At 33.8% G+C, this 17,880-nt stretch overlaps 1 pseudogene; it reads right to left on the bottom strand.

Annotated features, from left to right (window-relative positions):
* Nucleotides 1-274: 274 nt before the first annotated feature.
* LOC124103918 (ubiquitin recognition factor in ER-associated degradation protein 1-like) lies at nucleotides 275-1,078 on the bottom strand (annotated as a pseudogene).
* Nucleotides 1,079-17,880: the final 16,802 nt, after the last annotated feature.

Here is a 17,880-nt window from a genome sequence, read left to right as displayed (position 1 = left end):
GTTTTGTAAGAAATGAGGAAACTCTGTTGTGCTGAGGCAGAGTGGGAGAGTCCTTGAGCTGCAAGCATGAAGTAGTGAAGAGGTGGCTGACTATGGAACCTCAGAGACAGCTCTTACTCTTTCCCAAAATCAAGCACACAATCACAAAGTCCTGCTGCTTCACATCCAAGTCAAACTTGATAATTCTTAGGTAATGCTAAACAAACCTTAAATAACAGCATTCTCTGATGATAGTCTCATCATTGTCAGAGCCAGTAACTAAAAGCCAATATGCTGCAATTGATTTTTTTATTTTCCAGTCAACAGTCCCAACTTATGGTTTTCTTCTCTTTTTACGCAAGGACTGTCTTTCTCCAGAGAAAGCAACAAATCTGCCTCCAGCTTCATCCTCTTCAACCTTTTTAAACAATGGACATGAATTTCTGATGAAAGCTATTTTACCAAGTTTAAATTCATAATTGGGAATTCCTCTTTTAATGTCTCCAGGCTTGATTGGGGAGGGACTGGGCTCTTCCCCTTTCTTGTTTCCATCTAGTCTATTCCCAGAGCCAGAAAAGGCACTGGAAGCCCAACTCTCCTGCATTGCCACTGTGGTCGGTTTCACCTTCTGTTGACTCCTCATGCTGGACTTGTCTTTCAGGTTCCTTATAGCCTAAGGGAGCATCAAAGTCCACATTGATGTCACACTCAATGATGGACACAGCTTTGTCAGGTTTTGTCTCCCATCACCCATAGTTCATAGATCTTATTGTAATTGATGGCAATCACATCCCCAGTGGTCAGACAGGCAAAGTTTTTAATGCATTTTCTAACACTGCTTTGGAGTTGGTGATATCCAGGAAGTCTGGGCTCTGAGGATGGAATTTGGAGTATGTAGCCATTTGAAGTTTGACACTTTCTACCTGCACCAAGCCACCTTCTTCCAACAGCAAATTCTGCATCATTGAGTTGATTGAGGGCTGAGGGTGGCATAATTACTGGCATTAGGCCCTGCTAGCATGGACATGGAGAAGCAGCGGTATTGTATTGAGAAGCAGTTCTGGAAGACCCAGGGAATCGGGTGGTCGAACATGTTGAAAGAGAACCTGATATAAATTCTTTGTAGATGCAGCTTTTCTCAGAAAACTTAAGAACTCGGAAAACTCTTCTTTACAGAAGCAGCTGCCACTGCCGCTGCCTTACTGAAACCCAGACACCCCCCTTCCTCTTTCTTATTTTCTATTTTTCTACACATGATAGTGCAAGAAAAGACACATTCATATTGTCTCTAGAATAATCAATAGTGCAGATAAAAACTACAATTAATTATAAGAAAAAAAAAACAGAAAAAAAGAAACTCCGTAAAGAAAGATCTTAGGCATTGAGAAGAAATTAGGCCATTTCTCCTAGGATCCAAAACAAATGTGTAATTTTCATATCAATATTATTTAGATTCGAATATAAGACATTCCTAAAGATGAAAAAGAGGAAACTGTTGAGTAAGCCCTCGTATAACCAGTAATGGAACTTTTAGTTTTCTGGACATTTCATCTTAGTTCAAAATATTGGTATAAAATAAGTCTCTGTCCCTGTTGTTGGTCAATTTGTTCATTTTAATTCCTTCTTAGAAATCTTCCTTTTCAACGCACATGTGGAGCCAAACTCAGTTAATAATTGGAAAAAAATACAAGGAAGGCAAGAGGTAACAGAAAAAGATAGTAGAGATTAATAGCACAACTTTCATTATCATAGTTCCCTCGAAGAAACACTTATGACACTTAGATTTTTTATACCTCGAATGTATTTGTTCATGGTCTAAGATTATTATGCAGGATCTAAACCTTCTATGATTTTTTTTTCTTGGTTTACAAATTAAGTGGATTGATTTACTTAGAACACATAAGTTTACTTTGAAGAGTTTGTAATAGATACCCTACAGGGATTTACACTTTATTCTGATGAGTTTGGTTTTAGTAATTCTCATAAATCCTGAGTATAACAAATATAACGTACCAGAGCAGTCAGTTGTCAGGTGTTCCAAAAGGTCCTAGGATATAGTCAGCATTTATACAAACTGCTAATGGAAGGTGCTTTTGTTTTAAGAATAAAATTGCTTTTGGTTAAGAACTTCATGTGACATAATCATTGTCCCAAATGAGTAGTCTCACCCATATGAATGTATGTTTATATTTGGCAGCATTTATTTGTTGAAATAGTTTGTGGTATACTTTATAAATCATAATTTTTTTAGAATTTATGTTTATTAAATTTTACCATTATGAAAATAATGTAGCATTCTTCATCTAAGAATTGATAAATCTATATGATCTTATTGTACCATGGTGTTCATATCCGCTTTCTTACTTTCCTTACAGCTGATGCTACTAGAATTCATTATCTCTCCATAAAGCCAGTGCTACTGTACTGAGGAAATCATTCATTATCTAGAATTCATTATCTCCCCATAAAGCCAGTGCTACATGTACTGTACTGTACATGGAAAGCCATGTTCTGCACAGAGAGGCATTTTAAAATGAGATTATTGCAAAATTCAGGAGGAAAATAAGCTCTGAAATTAGATTGTTAATTAGTCACATATTAAAAACTGTATTTAGAGTCTAAAAACTGAATAGTTGCAAATTATAGCATCTACTTATGCACAAATAATGACAAAAGAACAGTTCTGAGGAAATGACAATTTCAGTATAGAGCAGAGTTGTGTGTGATCAATCTGAGATACGGCAAAAGAATAAAGAAAAAAGACAGGACAATTTATGCCCCCATTCAGCTAATAGGTGCATACAATTTTAACCGAATCTAAATAACAAAAGGACAAATGAATAATAACAGAAACATAGATATATAACACATTATATTTATTGCTGTCTGTAATATTTATATAATTACTTATTATATAATACACTATTAACGTTTTTTTTAAGAATTTTCTTTGCCTTTTCCAAATCCTGGCTAAATGCATAAAAAAATGCTTATATTTTTGAAAATTGGCCTCTGGGTCAATTGGCTCATAGTTCACAATTGAAAAATCTAGATTTTTATTGTGGAAATTAGAAAGATGAAATAATCAGCATCCTTCCTGGTCTTTATTTATCCATTTTGTCCAGTGGTATATGTTCTGCACTGAATATGAGATGAAAAAGCACTGGGAACCAGGTGATTTGACTTTACATCCTGGTACTGTATCCAACAAGTTTTGAATCATCTAGACCTGTGTAGATAGGCTAGGTGGATGTTTTCTTACATTTAAATACGCCTCAACTTTGTGGAGCAGACTTGAACAAATCATGCAATTTTTAGTTCTTCAGCTTAAAATATTAAATCAGTGGTAACTAATTAAAAGATTTAAGAGAATATGGGTTGCACTAATACATGTAAAGAACGGCAAAAATTTCCTGGTACATAATATATGCACAAGAATCATAACAAAGCAGAGCAGGGTGTTTAAGAGCACAATAGTAATAGAACTTGATAACCTGAGTGCAATTCAAAATACTCCCACATAAGTAGCAGTATAAACTGACTTCTCCAAGGTTCAATTTTCTTAGGTGTAAGGAGATAGCAATAATACCTACCCTACTGATACATTTTGATGATTGATTGAGAACATTATATGTAAAACATTTATGACAGCTTTGTACAACACAATTTTTTTAAATTACCATTACAAACTGATGAAATCATTCATTTTTATTACCTACATAATAAAGTTTTTCTTACATTCAAATAATGTAATATCAAAAGCTTTACCTATCATGTTTGTTTACGAAGAAAATGGCTAAAAAGTATAATCTGGTTTTTTGAGTTAGTATTCAAAAGAGAGAAACTCACACTTCAGAAAAGGTTATTGTATCAGCAAAAGCATCAACAAGGGAAAGCATTACTATGTCTTGATATCATGATATACATTATTTAAAATGATAAAAAAATCTTCTAGAAAAAACATGCAATGATATGATATTGGGAATATATCCTAGTTACTAAAAGAGGAAAAATAATTCTACTAGCCTAGTAAATATACCAAACACATGCAAATCAAGTTGAATGATTGCTCATTCTGACAATTTTTGTTTTGTCCTTAAAACCACACCAGTCAGCAGGGCTTAGTTGTGCATGTCTGTAATCCTAGCTGCTCAGGAGTCTGAAGCAGAAGGATTAAAAGTTCAAGGCAAGCCTGGACAACTTAGTGAGACTCTGTCTCAATATAAAAAATAAAAAGGGCTGAGGATGTAGCTTAGAGGTAGAGCACCCCTGGGATCAATACTCAACACCCCCAAATAAATAATAAGTACAATCATGTCATTTCATATATAATGTCACCAAAATATAAAATTTATCTAAAAGAAGGTGATTGCAATCTTATGACTTTTGCAATTTTTCACACTGTGAAAAAAAATTGAAAGGTTATTTGTAATTAATAGAAATTGCACATCCCATTAGATATTCTCACATAAAGCAGAATTCATAAAAGAATCACTGAAGTCATATGTCCTTCTTCATTTTCTAATATCCTTCTGTGATTCAGAAACCTAAAGTAGCCAATTTAATTTGGGCTTTCAGGCATTCTTTATTTATCCATTTGTAAGTGTCCTCCATTTATTTTCCTCTCTTTTGCTACTGTCACCAACCCATACTTCACAAATGCCACTTCCCATTAGTGTCCTTTCTCCAGATCCTGTTATAAGTGCATCCTTAGTAACCACTTAGTGCTTAATGGCCTGCTTCATCAGTAGCTTTATACATATTTTATACATTTTGTGCTGGCTTTTCCAGTGTTCTTTTTATTAAATAGAGAAAACATTCCACTACAAATCTGTAATACTGTTGTCAAATGACAGCTTCCAATGGAGGAAGACAGTCTTCAGAGAAAATTTTTTGAAAGCTTTGATTTTCCAAAACACTAAAATTGAAATTATCTAAGAGTAAAATAATAATAATAATAATAATAATAATAATAATAATAATAAATATTTAGAGTGAATGTGAATAATAATGAGTAATAATGGGTCCTATTCACTGTAGATTCCTTTATTTGCTGCATAATTCTTGTCCATCTGCTACATATTTTGTTTTGCTGACCCAGATGTTTCTTCAGTTCAGGGAGCTGCAGAAATTTATAGATGAAGCACACAAGGTAGTCCTGGTACAGCAATCAGATTTTATGTTAGTTTCAAAATGAGAAGAGTGATTTGAAAAACCAAAAGGAATCTCTTCCTATAAAAAAAGCCAAATGGCCTTTGAAAACTTTCTGTAGGCACATTTTTATAGGAGTGGCTTCAAGTTAGAGAATGAAGAAGCAGATACTGATTTGGGGCAAGGTTTTCCTAATGTGGTGTGTCTGTGATAAAGCAGGGGAGTTACTGACAGAAGAAAATTGGGTGGTGCAGGGTGTTGAAATTGATCCTCACTTCCATTTAACAGTATTTGGCCTATTCATATTGGCTATTAAATTGTACCTCCTGGCTTTTTCCATGCTTTTGGCTCTTATAAAATGCAAATAGTCAACACCTGGCTTTTCAAAGCAATTGTTAATTGAACACTTGAAATTAATGCTTGCATGCAATATATCATTTGGGCCTAAGTTCTGAATCTTGTAGATTTAAATGTATAAATAAATCAATGATGTTATTATAGACACATATTAATCTCTTGAAAGGAAATGCACATAAAGTACAGCATTTACCAAGTGCTCAATTTGCTTTAGAGAAGAGCTTTCTGCATGAGAGTGTTGCTACAGCTCTTTAACCTTAACCATGTTTCTAAAATTATATTATCTTTGGCAATCTAGAAATTATTATTGCCCTACTGAACTTTTGTTATGCTCAGTTGTCTGAAGTTAATTTGCTTAGTCATCACTATTATAAAATAATGATTTTTTTGAGTAAAGTGTACCTAATCAAAATGACTTAAATCATTTTGCTTGATAACTTTTTGAGAATAATTTATTTCCCAAATTTAGTAATATTTTGGTATCAGTAGAACTGTTTCTATTAAACATCATAAACATTTTGTATGTATGACCTACTGTTTCTTTTGAAAAGGAAAACAAATACATAATACTAGAATTTGGAAAGAGTAGAGCTAAACAACATACCACAAGCATGAGACAACATAGAAGTTATTATCATATATATTATCAAATGTATTGAAAAGATGTCATTCTAGCTTACATTATATCAGTGCTTTTCTGTACCAAAAATCAAATCACTTTTTTTTTATTTCTTGCCTACTGGATAACATTATTCACCACAAATTCAAATGAAAGTGGAAGGAAGGTGTTCTTAATTATCTAAGGAAATTTGTACTTTTTCTTATGTTTACAATAATATCATGTTTTTCAACTGTTAGTGCCAAATTGGAACGGATCTTTAAACCAAGATTTAAGACTTAGTGTGAAGATTCCAGGAGCATTATCTCAGAGGTTAAGTTCCACAACTCTTCACTTGTGTGAGTGCTTTCCAGTGTATCTCCACAACCACACACCAAACAAACTCTAATAGCAGTGACTACTTTCCATATACTGTTTTAACAGTTTTATCAATATTAATTAATTACATTTCTATAAACTCATAAAGAAGATTCTACAATTATATCATCTCTATTATTTAAATGAGAAACTTGATGCACACAGATCAGTGCTTTGTTCAGTCTCTCACAGCTAGAATCCAGGCAGTCTGTCCCTAGCTGTTCTACTTCTCACTATGACAGGATCACAGAGTCTCAGATTTCAGACATGCTGAGAAGGACTTAACCAACTTAACAGCTGTTTTATTTTTTATTTTATGTTTTCTTTCACATTGGGAATAAGATCACATGAAGCAATTCAGAATCATCTAGGGAGCTTCTTCAATATCCACTAGACTAGAGCATCTTCCTCACATGGAGTTGGTTGCAAGGTTTATACCTTTATTTGTATCTTAAAAGTCCACCCAGGTAATTCTGATATACAGAATTATACTGTTTCTACAGACACAGTACAATTGTGAGAACAGAGATGAAAAATTGAGAGTAATCAAAAATTTTCTTAGAATGAATTTGCCTTCTTCTTTTTAGTGTGTCTTCACTTGGGTGTTCCCATCTCTGTCTTTCTACAAACTATTCATATTAGTTTTACAAAGAGATGAGCTTTTACATACCATGCCAAAGAAGCTTTCAAAATACTTTAAAAGAGTTTTGAACAAACACTGGGCACTCAACAATGATGATGTAGTACCTACTCAATTTTGGAAACATAACAGTTTTTTTATGTATAAAAGAAGTAACATTGTACAGTACATTATTTAAGTATATTTGTGATAAGTGATAAAACATTCAATAATTTTGTAATAAATAAGAAAATACAGATTATTAGTTATCTCTGTGGTAAAAAGATAAGTCAAAAGGAAGACAGGTAGAAAGGATAGAAGGAATATGCAGATAAATGTGAATTACCAAACCTGTGTGTATATGCTAATTGACCTAATTTTAGGTATAGAGGTTAAGGATGAATTCTTGAGTAGTCATTAATTTTTATAAAAATGAAATTAAAAGCTAAATGTAGGCATAACTAAAGTTTAGTCATGCACGTATATGAAAATATTATAAGGGTTATGCATAGACCAACAATCATAGTATGTTACAAACCAAGTGTTGTATTTATGTATGTTTTAGAGGTTTGTGATTGAGGCCCTCTTTGCCCATGGTGGTTGGATGTCCTTACATAGAACGTCCTGCTAACCACATCCTCAGATTCTGAACCTAACTAACTTGCCACCTATGACAATTTCTTAAAAAAGAAGATATTTATTTTCTTCTGTATCTTTAATGTCTCAGTGTATACAACAACAACAATAAAGAAGGGGAGGAAACTGATGTTTAAAAGATAAATGAATGTTGGTATTATGTTCAGTAGACATAACAGTTGTTATTTAGTAACTTAAATATCTCTCAGTGTAAATCTATTTGCAATGTATAATTGCTGTAAAATACTTACCATACACTATTATGAAGAGCCTGTAATAAATGAGGACTACTTATTCAATATTAAAATTTAAAAAAACCCACTTTACCATTAAAATTATGTAGAACTTAATAAATGTATTTTTAGATCAAAAGAAATATACAGTTTACTATGTGGAAGCAACTATTAAGAAAATTAGCTACATATTTAGCCAGGCCAATGTGAAGAAAATCAATTTGTTGGATTACCAAATCCTATTACTCCTTTCATTTTCCATTTTCCACTCCTTTTGCTTTGAACAATACCTTTCTATAGTCAGTATACTTGTAATATAAATCCTGGATATGTGTCAAAACCCTTGTGAGACGGTGCAATTCAATAGCCCCATGAAAACATTGTTTAGACAATGTTGGTTTTGGATGCTTCTCTTTAAAATTTGACATAGTACTTATCAGATGAATAAAATGAGTGTTGATATTAACAAGATCTTATGATTATGAGGTTTTCTTTTTAAACTAGAAATTCTTGACTTCTGATCAAATTGGATACGCTTCAGTAATTTTCTCTTGTATGACAGTATCAACTTTCTCTTGTACATTTAATTAAAACTTTGTTGCTCTGCATTAAGATTCAACTTCCTTTCTCTAATCAAAAGGATGGTAATTATTGGAAAGCCTATCAAGACTGCCCTTAGGCACACATGAAGGCCATAATTTTCTTTAATCATCATTTATTAATACCCTAAATCCAAATATTATCAAGTAAGCATATGTATGCATATAAATCAACATCTTAGTCAAAGCCATTAAAATTTTGCAAGGAACAACATTACATAGAGGGTATGCCATAGGCAAAATGTGTTTTCGATTTCTTTCCAACTCTTGATTTTCTCCTTCATTTTCAGTCTTTCAAAACTCTTTCCACCTGTTTCTTGACTCCATGCCTCAAGATCCCACTCTGTGTTAGCTAATCATACTACTCCATTTTTGTTAATGTTTTATAGGTGGTAACTGTCCAAGTTTTGTACCATTGTAGCTAACAAACTTTAATAGAAGTGTTCTATTTTTCCTCCTATGTTTCAAAGGAAATATTAATAGTGAGTGTTTCAGAAACTATAACAAGTCATCTAAGAAGTTATTTTCTGGTATAAGAAGACTTTCATATATAAGAGAATTAAGATGACTGTGTATAGATTATATGATGAGGAAAGAGAAAAAATAATAATGCTCACATGTTTCTTTGCATGGATAGTTTTGAGAGACAATTTGTGATTCACTAAATGTAATTTCTAGTCTGCTGTAGAAGAAAATATAATAATAAAATCCATATTCCATGATAAATAACTGGCCCTTTAGAGGTAGGCAAAGTGCAGGAAGTGCTGCAGTACAGTTCAGGCCATGTTCCCCACTGATTTATCTTGGCTTCAGATGTACAGATACACTAATGATTAAAAAAAAAAAAATCCAAAAACCCTGGGGTTGAAACATTGAAACACTAATGTGAAGGCTTTTAAACTGTAAAACTGAGAGCCATTTTGGAAAGCCATCGCTTGAGTCATTTAGCAGAAGGAAGCATCTGGGAGGCGTCCTCAGGGAGGAATGTTTCACATGCAGAAGTTCCAAGGGAATAGAACATGCTAGAGGGCTTTTTGTTTTAGGCTCTATAATAATAATACTATGGTTCATTTCTAGCCTCCTTTGGAAATAAAAATGGTTTATTTCATGGTGTGCAGAGTTTTATTCCTAGAGTTGAATTTCATTCTACCCAATGTTTTTAGAACATGCCCATCTGAGACATACACACTTAAGTGAAATAGCAGCATGACGATAGTTTTGCAGTTCAATGAAGTCAAAATTTCTTTTCCATTAGGTTATTTGACACCTGTGATAACCAAACAATGGCATATCTATCAGCTTAATTTATAGATGTGCACTTAGGGTGTTGCAATTATGCCCTTAAATTTATTATAAATAGATACATCTTTTGAAGTTTATGGAAGAGAGTGGAATTGAAATGAAATAGAGTAAAACCACCATAAAACTTTTCTTTCTTTTCCTCATCATATCAGACCACATTTTAGCAACAGATAACACTTTTCTTAAGGCTCTCTAAATTCACAGTGTATTACAAATAGATTATATTATTTATTAACCTCACATTTAGAAAGCAGTTTGCACTACATTTTACTCATATTTCATGAAAGCTGACAAGGTGGTTCTAATTTAATAGTTGAGATCATTGAATCACATACCAAGCCTTTCATAATTGTTAAGGAAAAAGAGATGCCTGAGAATTTGAAGTTAAAGTGGAAAGGAACAAAAAGGGGGAAAAGAAAATAAGAGAAGAATGGAAATGTAATATGCCTGTAGATAGAAATGAAATGGGAATTAATCTGTCTACCAGAGAATGGAATAATGACACATAATCAGTGAGTGGATATAAGTCTAAGAATTGGAATGTTTATGTGTGGACTGTAGTGGTATACTGTGATATATATGTATCCTGTGTGTGTGTGTTTAAAAGTGTGTGAATACATTTAAAAAGTTCTAATTATTGTTCAGTGTGAATATTGCTAATTTTTACTATTTCAATTCATAGAATGTGCAATGAGATATGGTCAGCATATCATATCACTATCAGTTACCAAGATATTAGGGAAAAAAATCAATATAATTTTAATCCTCTCCTAAACTTTCTTAATTTTCTCCTCAAAATAATACATGTTTGAATTTGTATTTTACTTTACTTCTAATTTCCTTTATATTTGTACCTGTGTTTCTTTTCCTCATGGAAACTTTGTTGTATTGATTTTTAACCTCATACCTTAAATCTCATTTTTAATTTGTTGTTTTTTAGTATTTACAGGTTTTTAAGGTGAGGTGGTAACATAATAAAAGACAACAAAACAAAGTTTTAAAATGCTTACTACTTTCTAGAGCAAATTGCAAACATCTGTCATTTATTATCCAGTCAGCCCTTCAAAGTAAGAATTATACAAAATACTAATTTTAAGCCCTCAATATTCTCTGCTTAGTAAGTCAGGAGATGCTATCTTCTTGCTCTGGAATGAGAAAAAAAGGGCAGTGAAAGGCTCAATAAGTGATTCAAATCACATTAGTTGTAAGGGACAGAGCCTGTATTCAAACCTAGAGACTTCCTACATCTTCCCTTCTAAATTTTTCCAATACACATTCTGTAATCCTCAAAAAAATTACCTCAAGAATCTTTGGATAATCATCTGCTAACTCACTCCAGAAAAATTATTCAGTGTACAATGAAGAAACCTGACTTATTAGACTAGAACTAAATCTTTATCCCTGTAGAAAGGGATAAAGATTATGCCATATACAATAAAAAGCTTGATTATGTCCTAAGATTATGCCATATACAATAAAAGCTTGGGTGCAAAAGTGCAAAAACAATTGAGGGATAGATGGCAGGAAACCAATTTACAAGAGGGTTCCTGGAGTCAAGGATGTTCTTCTATCCTTGTTGACAAATGAAGGGCAGGGCTTAACCTAAGAAACAGGAACAGAAACTCACTGGAGGGATTATGACCTCTGGCTCTACCATAAATATACAAGCCTGTTTCCAAAAGAACAATTTGCCATTTGTAATGGTTTGGATTAGAAATGGTTCCCATCACCTCCTGCTTGGTCCCCAATGCAGCAACACTCAGAAGTGGAGCCTTTAGAAAATGATGGGTACAGGAGGTCTATAACCTCATCAGTAAATTAATCTGCAATAGAATCATAATTTGAATGGACTACTGGAGGGTGATACATAGTAGGATTTGTTGAAGAGAATGCATCCTTGTGGTGTGCCCCTGGAAAATATATTGTTCCTTCCTTTTCCCCTCTATTTCCCAACTTCCATGAGGTGAGCACACCCTTGCTTTTCTACACCCTTCCTACCATGATGATGTGACCATAGACTGAAATCTCTGAAACCATGAGCAAAATAAAAACTTATTTCTTCCTCTAAGTTGATTTTCTCTGGTATTTTGTCACAGTGACTACAAGCTAACTAACATACCATTTTTCTCTCCTACTAAAATTATTGTCAGCATAATATGAAAATTCTGATGGTATATAGGACTCCTCAGGATTCGCTACCCATTGAGAGGTGCCGCAGTCCGGCTGCAGCAAACTAACCTGGGGGTGACGAGCAACTTCTGTAGACTGATACAGCAGGAGTAGGAGCCTATTGTAGGACAGGAGGGGTATATATACATTCCATACAGCTTATCTTAATTAACATAAACTAGATACAGCAGTCAACCAATAAAGAATCTCCACACTTAATGGCTCCTGGCATTACTTCACAAACCACTCCCTCTGGCAAAATGCCAGGCACCATCCAGACATGTTTACAGACTCTCACATTTCCCCCTTTTGTTTAATTTAAATAAACAAAAATTATACCAGCAATGACATCATTTGCAAAGATACCAAGTTACAATTTGTTGTAGATTACAGTTTGTTGTTTCAGTCCAGGTAAAGCAGTGTCTCAATAGATTAACTCACAGTCCAGGTAAATCACAGTCCAGGTAAGTTCTACAGGCAGCTAGCTTGATCCGAAGTCTCATCCAGTTCTCAGCAACACTGGAAATTCTTCCACCTTGTCTTTAGTGGCACTGGGACAAAGGGAGGAACTCCGGATGGCTAAAGAAAATCCTGTAGCATTCCACTAAGAAAGCAACCTTTTGAACAATTTAGTACATTATCTCAAGGTTTTTTACATTTGAAATAGGCCTTAATGGTGCTCATTACTGGCCTTGGAAATGATCAAACTTCAGGGACGCAGGGCCGCCTTCTGCCTGTAGTGTCCAGGGCAGCCCCAGATGGCCCTGGGGAGAGTCCAGGGAGTGTCCTGGACTCAAACTGCCACTGGGCACAGGGAGCAAGAGCTTGCAAGACTGTGCCTCCAGGTCAGGTCTGGATTTGGGCTCTCGCAGTGGTGTCCCACTTCCCGCGCAGGGTGCAGGGAAGAGCCGGCTGCCGCCATTTGGAAAGTCCTTGCTGCACCGTGACTGGCTTGCGCACGTGGCAGCTGCTGCACCGATTCACGCACCCAGTGGTAATGAAAAGTATTCAGTAATAGCCTTTTGCTGCAACTTTTTTCCTGATAATCCTTCTTCTTCTGAACTTTCTTCTTTCTGACTAGAGTTCCTGGGCTCTTATCAATACATGCCCTAACTATTCTTGGTTCCACTGGGGTGCCTTCTTCCTTTAGTAATTTACTTCTCACCGCTTTCATATTTTCGTCACAAAGACAATACAACATTTGAAGACAAAACAAGACACAAACATACTGTATCAATCTTCTCCATTTTCTCAAAATGGCCATTTTTCCTCTCGCCCTATCTGCCTAGGGACGAGCAGATTTGCTCCCGTCCTATCTATGGATGGGCAGATTTTTTTTTTCCGTCACTTATCCCCGAGTGTCCTGGGGCTCCCTGTACAGGCCACCATCTGCCACAGTCCGGCTGCAGCAAACTAACCCGGGGGTGACGAGCAACTTCTGTAGACTGATACAGCAGGAGTAGGAGCCCTTTATTGTAGGACAGGAGGGGTATATTTATATTCCACACAGCTTATCTTAATTAACATAAACTAGATACAGCAGTCAACCAATAAGGAATCTCCACACTTAGTGGCTCACTGGTGTTACTTCACAAAACACTCCCTCTGGCAAAATGCCAGGCGCAATCCAGACTTGTTTACAGACTCTGAGAGAGAGGTCAGGAGATGCTAACTATTGTGGAAAGTATATCAAAAAGGTTGTTTGCTGCAGTCTGGCTGGGCACAAATCACGAGCCACTCAAGCAGGAACAAACTTTATTTCCGAACTCCCACTGCACTGCACTCTCTGGAATGCCTCCCACGCGGCTCCTACAGGAACACACCACACACCAACCAGAACTGCCCCCAGGATCTCTCCTGGAACACCACCGGGCTGGGCGTGCACTCACTCTTGGAACCTGGGAGAGCTCAATGGGAACTCCAAAGTAGCGGGCACACAAGGTGGACAGTAAAGGTCTAATATACAATTGAATACACAGCCTATTTCAATCCACCATCATCCAGTCACAGCAATTATAGACAGCTTAACTTAATATCATCATCTTAATGGCTCGCCTCTCAATCATTACTTCTGGCAAAATGCTAGGGGCCATTCCGACTCAGCTGTGGCTCTCAGCAGTTGTTTATTTTATAATTAAAAATAAAATAGGGCTGAGGCTGTAGCTCAGTGGCAGAGTGCTTGCCTAGCATGCATGAGGCACTGGGTTCGATCCTCAGCACCACATGAAAATAAACAAATAAAAGCATATTGTCCATCTACACCTACAAAAAATTAAAAAAAAATAGTTGTCTGTTAAATCTCTCATTCTCCCTCTCTGTCTTTTCAACTGGAGTCCTATTCAGTTCAACCTAGGGCTCAATTAAACCTGAGTCCGCAGAATTTGCTGGACCTAATCATTGATCATTAATATTTGTTACTCTTCTGGACACATAGGATTGAACTTTTTTAATATCCCTGATATTTCCAAATGAATTGTTTAGGCAAAACAGTGGAATTTGCTTTCAGATGCACTATTTTATATAACACAACAGCAACAAAGTATAAATTATACTATTCTTCCCTTTTTATATATTAAAAAGAAACCTAGAATTTAAAAAATTGTCTTAAAAATCACATAGATGATGAGTTGAGAAGCATGTTTAAAGCTATGCTTGTCTGAATTTAGAGATCAAGGTTGAGATATTAGCAATACCATCAATTAGTTTAAGTTTCTTCAGGCATACACTTGAAATCCTTGAAGAATCCATAAAGAACTCTATATTATAGAAACTGTTCTAATATTGGAGTGATAGCCATAGTTTTACACTTAAGTTGGTTTTATTTGATTTCTGAATCCAATTCCAAATTTTCTACCTCTTTATTTTACCCAATTTATATAACCTTTATCCAATGTATGGCCATGATCCACAGTAAGGCAGTAGAAAGATAAATATTTTGTACCAGATTAATTTGATTTATCCCCAAACAGTTATATCATTTATTGATATTAGTATCCATAGGGAGGCCATTTTTTTGCATTTTTAAAAATGACACTGAATTCAGCATTTACTATCTTCAGATTATCTGTTTATTAATTTACTAATTGATTTATTGCATGATAATTTATTGCATAATAGATTTTCTGCAAGTAACCATAAATGCTACTTTGAACATATTATATTCTAGGTAAAACTAGAAATATATATTAAAATACTGTTACTTATTGTTAATACTTTTGTTAGGCTTATCACTAAATAGACAACACCAATTGCAAATATAATAAATTATTTTATTTCTTTTCTGTTTTTATTTTTAATTTAAAATTATTTTAACTTATATGTAAAAAATAAATTATACATATGGCATACCATGTGATATGTTGATACATTCATACATTGTGCAATGTTTATCAGTTTAAACATATATCCTCCAACATAATTTCATTACAATAAATACATTCAAACTCATTTCTTCTAGCTCTTTGATAGACATAGCACATGGTTTTCTATAGTCACTCTCTGTGCAATGTCACATCAGAAATTTTCTCTCTGTCTGCCTGTAACTCAGCACCCACTGATCAACTTCACCCACTTTCCCTACTCCTACTTCCCCCAGACTCTAGCAACTACCAGTTTCTCTACTCCAACTTCCCCCAGACTCTAGCAACTACCAGTTTACTCACAAGTTTTTTTGACTACAAATATGAGTGAGATAATGTACACAGCTTATTTTACCAACACAATGATCTCTGGTTCCATTCTTGTTGTCCTGAGTAACATTTTTTTCATGATCAAATAGTATTCCATGGTGTATATATGAACCACACTTAAAAAAATTTATTATTTGTTCTTTTTAGTTACTGTGACTTTCTTTAGATCATATTACAAATGAAACAGAATTCAAATGTAGTATTGTCTATCCATACATGTTTATGTTAACGTTTAAAATAACTACCTTTGTAGTGCAATGAACCAAATATTTAAACAGCTCATTGGCTATTTATGCCCAACTGGGTTAGCACTTTCTAATGAATACAGAGAATAGAAAGATATTTTTATATGACTTATATGTCTGGAAATATTTTATCTATTTGTTAGAAACATAAAATATAATAAAACTTTCCTTTAAATGTTAGCTTATTTGAGAATAAATAATATTTAAAGAGTAAGAACACATATGGGACGGCAAAATGAGCTGAGCTTAACATGGGAATCAACTATAGGTGTGGTCAATTGTAATGTGTATCTGTTAAAACCGTTCTGAATATAGAATATTTGCTCCAAAAATGAAAACATTTAGAGGTAAGGACTTAGACTGAATTAAAGTCTATTAACAGAAAGATTGAAGAAAAACATTGAGGGAATCTAATCATGCTATAGTATTAAACTACATAGGAGAAGCCAAAAATACAGCTCTATTAATTTTTAGGTTGTAAAAAGTAGAAATTTAAAAGCTCATAGAAAGTAACTATGAAAACAATATTAAAACATGACAGAAAACATAAAATAATCCAATGTAATTTTCTAGGATAAAGAGTTCCCATTAAAGTGGAAGGTGACAAAATAATTTTACCAAAATTAAGAAGTATGTTATATTTACAACTAACTGCTAAAAATACAATGAGAAATAGATATGCAGTTCATAATAGAAATGATAACACAAAATAACTAAGAAAAGCTTCTTTGATATATAATATCAGGCACTAATAACTTCATAACATCTTCCAGAAATGTAGTCTGTACTAGGGATAGAACTGTGAAGACAGTACCCTGCAGTCAGAGAGTTCATAATTTAAAAGAAAAAAAAATGAGAGTGGAGAAAAAAGTCTAGAGGGGTGAGAGCTAGAGGAGGGAAAATATTTGGGTGGTCATATAGCCTTGACATATGAGAAGGAATCAGCTGAGGATGAAAGCCTGCAGGAAAGCCCAAGGGTGAGAAAGGGAGATGAATTTGAACTCCTTGAGATCTAACAATATGGCCAGAAAGTGTTCTCAAACTCTGTAATCAGGAAGCAATTTATGAAATGTGGTATATACAGTAACCCCCAAATTTAGATTTTCTTCTTATTTTTAAAATTGTCTGATAACATTATCTGAATATAGTTTTCTAGCTTTTCTATTTACAGTACATCTCTAATACTTATTGAATCTTGAATCAATGCAACCATATTTGATTTTGTTGTGTGTAACTTGAACAGTGCATTCAATTTCCATGTTACTTTTTTTTCTTTTTTGCATAATTAAAGACTGAAACATTTATTCATTAAGTACCACTTAATTTTAATGAAACTATGAGTGAATAGATGTCAATAAAATTTTTCAAATACCAATTTCATAAAGTAACAATTGTAGAATTACTTTGGCATCATTTCCACTGGATAGTTGATGATATTGGGCTGATTAGTGATTTCAGAATATTCAGAATACTATGGAGAATGACTATAGCATTATATGCACATAAAATAATTCTTAATTATAAAATGTATAATAAGATTTTGAAATGTCTTTAATACATCATTTGTTTCTTGAAAAAGAGTTTAAAATACAAATATATGTTACCAACTCCACATATGTAATACAGAATTAAATGAAAAAAATTAAAATAAAGCCATAAAATACTAGGAAAATATTATTCTGGAGATACAAAAAAGACTTTTCTATGAAGAGTATAAAATTCAGAGAACATAAAGAAACAACTGCCAAATTAGACATATTAGAACATAAACTATTTGTATGTAAAAAAGATAGGTAAAATACTGAAATGACTAACCATGACATAAAAATATTCATAACATAAACTATTAAAAACCTTAACATATAAAGCATATTTGGAATCTGTAGAAGAGAGATGAATATTACAATGCAATAATCTATAAAATA

This window comes from Marmota monax, unplaced genomic scaffold (genome assembly GCF_021218885.2).
Source record: "Marmota monax isolate L192 unplaced genomic scaffold, Marmota_monax_Labrador192_F-V1.1 WCK01_AAM20220418_F8-fsc01792, whole genome shotgun sequence".
Lineage (NCBI taxonomy): Eukaryota > Metazoa > Chordata > Mammalia > Rodentia > Sciuridae > Marmota > Marmota monax.
This window is presented reverse-complemented; position numbering and strand designations above follow the sequence as displayed.